This window comes from Capsicum annuum, chromosome 1 (assembly GCF_002878395.1).
Source record: "Capsicum annuum cultivar UCD-10X-F1 chromosome 1, UCD10Xv1.1, whole genome shotgun sequence".
NCBI lineage: Eukaryota > Viridiplantae > Streptophyta > Magnoliopsida > Solanales > Solanaceae > Capsicum > Capsicum annuum.
In genome coordinates this window covers 26,965,353-26,973,867 of record NC_061111.1, presented here as the reverse complement: position 1 = coordinate 26,973,867, position 8,515 = coordinate 26,965,353, and positions in this window count along the sequence as shown.

Sequence of the window (8,515 nt, the reverse complement as noted above, 5' to 3'; positions counted from 1 at the left end):
TCACTCAAACCTGTGAACTAAAGTAATTTTTGAGTCACCTTATTCGCTGCACTAAAAGTTTCCCTTATATCGGTTCAACTATCTATATACATAAAAAAGAAAAAACTGGCTTTACCAAAATTGTAATTTTTTTTGACAAAAGAAATTCAATTAAATCTCTCTCGGTCCATTAAACTTTGCTCGCTCCCAAGAGAGTATATACTAGGTGAAGGAATCCTTTGCCTCGGCATATTAAGATGATCCAACCATTTATAATATACATGCTAAAGGAAAAGGCTGTGGTAATATTAGTTGTCTAAGGGAAATTGTCTTTTCCCTACCTATCACTTTCTTGACTTGATGTTTAACTTGAGATTTTAGTGGTACTTCTTATTTTATGCCCATTAAAGATTCTATCTAATTTCGTACAATTTAATTTTTTTTTGGAAAAAAGGATATTCAACTAAACTCTCTTCGGACCATGTAGCTCCACCCCTGCATAGTTAGGAGGTGAACGTTAGGTGTCATTTTTTTTTTTTTAAAAAAAAAAACCCTAGCTTTGCCCACAGAATTATAATTGGTAGGATTAATTAATTTTGTTGAAATTATGACCCAACCACATTGCATCTGACTTTGTAAGATAGTTGCAACATATAACCAGGGACCAGAATCTTTATTGCAACATAGTTTTCTCTTTACCAAAACTTTGATACATATTCAGAAGCCTTTGTTCCAACCAAATGCTAACTAGTTTTAGTTCTATCTACCTGTCACATTATTAATTGGTATCACATGCATCATATTTATGGGAACAACTGATATACATGTACAGAGGTACAGTGCTTCAAATTTGGTTCTCCTTCCCTTGTTTATGAACAAATGACCACAATTTTACACACATATATATATATATATTTGCATCAGAGACGCTGAGGCGAATTCAAGATTTAAATTTAGTGAATTCAATCTTTAAGGTTATTAGTAATGAACTTGTTTAAATTTTGTGAACTCAATCTTTAAGGTTGTTAGTAATGAACCTATTTACTATTTGTTTGTAGCAAATTTAATAGATTTTTATACATAATTTTTATTTCTCGAATCGAAAGTATTAAATTTAGATGAATCCGGTTCCGAATCTACACCCTCCGATGCATGGGATATAGACAAGTGTAAACGTGTTAGGCTGGCAATTGGTTGCACTGAAAAAACTTGCTCCCTTTTGGTTGTTTGGTGGCAGGTTTTAGACCTAGGTTTTGTCTTTTGTTTTTTTCTTATTTTTTTTTGGGTAATGACCTAAAATGTTGTCAAAATTATGTATGATTGTTTAGGTTTATAGGTTTGACTTTTTATTTTTATAAATATTTTGTCCTTCAATTTTCGGTCCTAAATTGATAAATGTTAGGAACTTATGAACAACTCATGATTATCAATTTTAGGAAAAAAGTCAAAAGTACTTTTGAGTGTTGTTTATAATATGGTACATTTATCATTTTATTTTTTAATCAAAAAAAATAAATTATCATTTTATTCATTAATTTTAGCATTAAAAAAATTGTTACTATTTTTGGGGGTATCATTAATTCCTCATGAATACACACCTTTCATTCAATCTATTATTCTCCTTCCAGCCAAGTAACTGCAAATGTCTTCGCTTTAATCAAGTAGCTAAATAATAAAAAAACTCCTTAACAGTTGTTTCAGAATAAGTAAAAAAGGTTAAATTTGCCTTTGAATTATTTGAAGTGGTACTATTTTTTTATCATCCATTTAAAAGTTTGGGATAAGTAATTTTTTGTAACATATAACGGATTATATAAACTTTAACATTCTTATATATATATATATATATATATATATATATATATATATATATATATAATGCTAGCAATTATTTAGGAACGTAGAACTTAATGATTTTCACATACCATGCTTTAATAATTTAAAGTCAGTTAAGAAACATATCAGTTGACTGAGATCAGCGGAAGCACAAAAGCAGAATATTATTTCTCTCTCTTAACCTTACATAGTGTTTGATGGACCCTATTCTTCTTTTGGCAGAGAGAGAACCTTTTATAATAGGGAATAGTCAGTCATGTTCTCACGTTCCATCAACATGATCAGTGGAAATAAAAATTATCCACTAACAGTGAATAATTATCCTACTAGGAGTTAGTAATTATCCTACTAGCAGATTAGTTAGTAGGATTCGTAATTATCCTACTAGCAGATTAGTTAGTAGTTTAATCCTACGAGGTAACTTCCCCATACAGGTTTAGGATTTAACTTATTTAATAATTATTAAACCATCAAATAATTAATTATGTGTGCCATAGAAAATTTACATTTTTTGAGCAACAACTTATATGGAAGATTATGAGATTGCTTTTAACCATTTTAAATGACAAAGTACACTACCAAATTACAAAAAACTTAATTACAGTGAGAAAATAATAAAGGAAAAAGAAAGAAGAAAGAAGAAAGAACAGAAGACAAACATATTAATTAATTACATCCATAAAAATGTTGAAAGTGACAAAAAAAATTAAACAACAAGAAGATTAGTGCTTAAATCATGAAGATTAACAACGATGAAAGAATAATTTTCTTTTAATAGCAATGATGCTGAATATTTGGCGTACGTTGACAAAAGCAAAAAGAAAGTTTTGTACTAAGAAATAACTAACACCTGGAAATTAATTAAGTCATCTAGATATTCTTGAAGACTTAATTATTATTTTTCTTTACTAATAAAATTTTCATTGACATTTCGATTGAGATCTTATTGTCAATCTTGATTGTGACCCATGTTAGGTTTTTTCTTTAATTAGGAATTTTTTTTATATATAACTTGTGATGTTCGGATCAACTTGCTGTATGAGATTTTTTCTTCAATTAGGAATTTTTTTTATATATAACTTGTGATGTTCGGATCAACTTGCACGTACCTCAACTAATTCAACGGAATATTGTTAAATCTTTGAATTTTCCAAAAGCTCATAAAATGACGTGTGTTAATTAGCTCTTGCTTAGCCCAATAGCCCCTACAAAAGGTGTCAAGAAATTACTCTTGATTCGTAATAAACTATTAGCTTAATGTATTAATTGCTTAAATTATCTAATACCATCTCTTGGTGACTAATACATAAGTCATAATATTATTTTCTAGATGAAAATTGTAAAGAGTAATTAATGTTAATTATATACCTGGTTAAGACATCTCTCTGAATAAATCTTTATTCTTTCTTGTATGTTGTTAAATAATTTCTTTCTTTTTTTCGTCTAAAGAACAGCGAAATCCAATAGTACTCATAATGTTTCAAAAATATAACCATTCATTTCATATACAACAACATGTCGAGTGTAATTCTACATGCATGAACTGTGTGGAGGGCTGAATGTACGCAGATTTTATCCTACCTTTGTTATAATGTTGAGAGGTTATTTCCGATAGACCCTCTGCTCAAAAGAAAGTGAAATATATTTTCATATATATCTGTATGTATTTATACATATTATATCTCCCGTTAAAGGATTTAATAGTAGATTAATATAATAATCCGACCATATGTATAAATCAGAACCACGTATTTACCAACAACAACAACAAGCCCAGTGTATTCCCACACAGTGGGGTCTGGGGAGGGTAAGATGTACGCAGTCCATACCGCTACCTCCGAAGAAGTAGAGAGGTTATTTTCGATAGTCCCCCGACTCAAGATAAAGTATAGTAAACAAAGTCGTGATGAAACGTGAAGCAGGATGGATGGCTTAACAGGAGTAAAGAATCAAAAATAGTAAAATAGAACTCAGAGCAATACGGAATAGGGGAACTAAGAGCCATAAGCAATAAGAAATACGAATTCTGAAATTGGGCACCCGCCTAGTAGTAACCTACACTCACAGACCAAAGCCACCCACCACGCCCAAACTCTCCTGACTGGAGGCTCTTACCTATTGACACAGTCCTACGATTACTACCTCGGCTAAACAGGGACTCTCTTAACTACTTGCTACAACTCATGCACTCACCCTAGCCTTCTACCCTTATTTGCGACCTCCACACCTTCCTATCTAGGGTCATGTCCTCGGTAAGCTGAAGTTGCTCCATGTCATGTCTAATCACTTCCCTCCAGTATTTCTTCGGCCTACCTCTACTCGTCTTGAAGCCATCCAAAGCTAGCCTCTCACACCTGCGAACTGGGGCATCCGCGCCCCTCCTCATCACATGCCCAAACCATCTCAACCTTCCTTTCCGCATCTTGTCCTCCACCGAAGCCACTACCACCTTCTCGCGGACAATCTCATTCCTAACTCTATCCCCTTTTGTAAGCCCACACATCCAGCGCAACATTCTCATTTTTGCCACCTTCAATTTTTGAATATGGAAGTTCTTGATGGGAGAATATACATTATCGAAGTCGTTATGCATATAGACATCAAGGTAAAATGAATACTTCATTGATGATAATTACGTGTTACTTCCCTGTCCGACACTAAAAATACAATTTCCTGTCTAACTTGCAAATTTGATGAATTCATTTGAAAATTATAAATGATTTTTCGTGTACGCCAATTCTATATTAGATTAAATACTAATTTGCTTTGATCAAAACCTATTTTTTTCTTCCAAATGCTAGTTTTACTAATAAATTTTATCATTAAAAACCCATTCGAAAAAAACATTCATATGCTTAATTAACCTTAATTTCTCCAAAATTATTTTTCCAAATTCTAGTTTTTTCTATAATTAATTCGCCAACGCAAAGTCCAATATTTAATCCCAATGACTTATGAGTATTAGACGCTTATACTTATATTAACAAGATCCATCTATAAATTGACATATGTATATGCATAACAAATAAATGAAATAGATTGATAAATTAAATAGAAACTGCAAATCTATTATGTCGACATCGCTAATCCAAATCTTAATTTTATGACAATCAACGTAGAGATCCAAAAAATTATATATATAAAAAATTGATTTATAAAAGCAGACCCTTTTTTTTAAATTTAATTTATTTTTTATTTTTAAATTCTTGTCATGGTTGTGGAAAAAGGAACCAAGAAAATGAAAGATCATATGATGAAATGTACATATGCATAGTTGTATCTCTTTTTTTTTTTGGGTCATGAATCATGTCGAGTTTTTAATTAAAAGCATTGCTCTCCAGAATTTATAATATGATCCATCCCTTTTAATTTTGCAAAATCATGCAACATGAGTTTTTGTTGCAAATCATGTTTCTAAAATGAAATAAAATTACAAAAGGGAGTCCATTTCAATGTCTATATATATTGTAGTCTGCATGGCATGCAACATGAGTGATCACATCTCGATCCAATGCAGACAAAAATGTTATTTATCACAAAGGCACAATTAATGAATATCTATTAATTAGTGCATCAATCAAAGAAGATGAATGAATGATGAAACAAGTAGTATATCAAACAGTACGTACATAGAATAGAAGTTATTTTTAATTTTTGGCGTTGACAAATTAATAGTAGAAAAAAGATCAGTTTGTACTAAGAAAAAAATATTAAAACTGATGATGATTGCTGTAGGACACCTGGAATATATCAGGAATTGAACACTTCATTTCATGTCTTTCTTTAGTTTTCTTTATAAAATAAAATTGTCGTTGACTATTTCCATTGAGATTGACAATCTTGATGGTGAAACCATGGTTTTTTTTTTAAAAAAAAAAAAAATATGCAAGGAAATTAAGCTTAATCTTTAATTAAGAATTTCTTTCTTACACCCTATAGAAAGTGTTAAGAGATTATTCTCAATACAATATAGTAAGAGAAATATTATACATTTTGACAAGAGGGAGTTGCATAAGTATTCCTTACTTTCAACTGATTGTAAATTCGAATCATCAAAAAAGTAAAAATGATAGAGAGCTCCTGAGAGGAGTAAACGAAATATTATATATTTTGTCATCAACGAAACTATATGGAAATTTCAATTTATCTTTTGAAAAGAAATATCTTCACAAAAGAATATGAATTCATATGATTGTTCCAGCTTAATTAAATTCCAAAAAAAATGGCAATAAAAGGAGACAAGTTTTCCCTACGTTCATAAAAACTAAGTAAGTGCTCCAAAAGTCAGCTACAATAATGTCAAGCAATTGAATTCATCAAAAGTCAAAAGAAATAAGTATAATTGTGATGAATAATGCCACGTGCAAACCACATAATAGCTACTCTTATAGGAGTAATATCTTTTGGAAGTGTATTATTGTGTCAACAAGCATGCTTCTTTTTGGTATTCCAACCCCTATTTGATACAGTATTTATTTTGGATACCGATTAATCTGAATTCATCACTTAATAATAATAATAATAATAATAATAATAATAATAATAATAATATATTCAGTATAATTTCATAATTGAAGTCTAAAAAGGATATGATCATATGATCATATATGCAGACCTTAATTAATCTTTACTTTTTTGAGGTACTAGAAAGACTATTTTTTATAGACATATTTGATTCAACAGAAAAAAGAAAATTTCGAAGCATGCAGGTAGCAAAGAAATATAATAGAAAATAACAAGATACAAATCGAATTAATCAATAGATAATAAACATATAGAAGAAAAAGAAATAAAGTGTGACGACACTCGAGTACGTAATTACTTATCTTCTAATCTACTTCTCAACTTTCCACATCTTCCTATCTAAAGTTATATCCTCAATAAAATAAAATTGTATCATGTCTTGTCTAATCATCTTACCGTAATTTTTCTTCACTTTATTTCTACATTTCCTCACTCCTATTACAACCAACTTCTCACACCTTCTCACAGGCGCATTCATACACCCCTACTTCGCATGACCATACCATCTTAACCTTGCTTCCCTTATCTTGTCCAGCGTGGAAACCACTTTTACCTTATCGTGTATAACTTCATTCTTAATCATATCTCTCCTAGTCCAGTCCACACATCCATCCCGAACGTTCTCATCTCTACTACATTTATCTTTTAAATTAAACGTTTCATTCTTGACCGATACCAACACTTTAAATCTATTCTACATGAAGTCCATTAAACGAGAAAGCGTTTTCTATTAATATTTCTTTTTTCATTTTCAATTTTTTTATTTTTATTTTCAAAATTTGAATTCGAGGTAGGACGTCCCTAATTCTACAATCCTTGGTGGTGGCAGGTAATTTGCATCCGAATCACCGAATAAGTCCTTATTATGTAGTTAAAGAAAATATTAAAGATACATATGGAAATTATAGAGGAATTTAATATATTAATAATGTGTCTAGCTATGATGTGTATATATAATTAATCATTGGTACAAATTAAATATTGAAGTCGTGTATCACATAAAGTTCGTTATAAATTACATAGTCAAAGTTTATAATTCCATTAAGGTTAAATAATGTCCCATTTATAAACAAAATAGATTGATTTGGCAACATTGAGGACTTTCCGTATATTAAGTTGCATTCAGATTCAAGTAATTCTTACACATTAAGCTAATGGATACTTTTTCATACGTTTAAGTACTTGATTATTTTTGCCAAAACGAACTAGAATTTCTTATATTTTGAATTCATGATTTTAAAATTACTAAGAGTTCAGTAATAAGAATATATGATCGAACCCATCATCTGAAAATTTTGATTCTTGCGTCTGATTGTATCTTAGTGTCCATTTGGCTATAGAAATTTTCACTTTTTGTAAAGTTTTTTTTCGAAAAGTTTAAAATTGCTAGAATTTTCTACAATTCAATTTGAATTTAAATTTAAATTTGAAATTGAAATTAAAATTAATTTTTTTTCAGAATTCCAAAATCTCCAAAAAGTTATTTTCAGATTTTTCACTCTAAATGACTCACAAAAATTCAAGAAACATATCGTATAAAATAATATTAGTGTTACACAACTTCAATTTATTTTGTATTTAAAAACAAGTACTTTTCTTAACAGAAAACTTACATTTTTTTTTTTGTCCAAACATCCACTTAAATTTCTCTTATCATTAATCAGGCATGCGTTGATGTGGCGGTTTTAAACCCTCATGATTATTTGGTTTCGAAAATCATTATAAAAGAATACACTTATCATCTTTGTGAATGACAAAAAAAATGCAGGCAGTTGACAGTACTGAAGTAGTGTAAGTAACTAACAAAGTTGTATAAGTTTCATGAAACATCACCCCATTGACAGAGATTGTTAATTCCTGTCATGAATATTCCATGAATAATATAACAAAAATTATATACTGCTTTTGTTTTTTCTTTGAATAATTTTGATCTATTTTTTAGTAACTATTTGAAGCTCAAAAATATACACGTAGTATATTCACACTCCCTCGCGTATCTATACTTAACCTATAGGTTACAAATAATAATTATATTATTTTATATTTATTTTATCATTTTTATAGTAAATATATTTATTAGTTAATTTATTTTTAAATTATTACATTTATTATATTTAAAAATAACACACTCCTTCTATTTCATATTAGTTGATTATTTTTTTTAATACACATATTA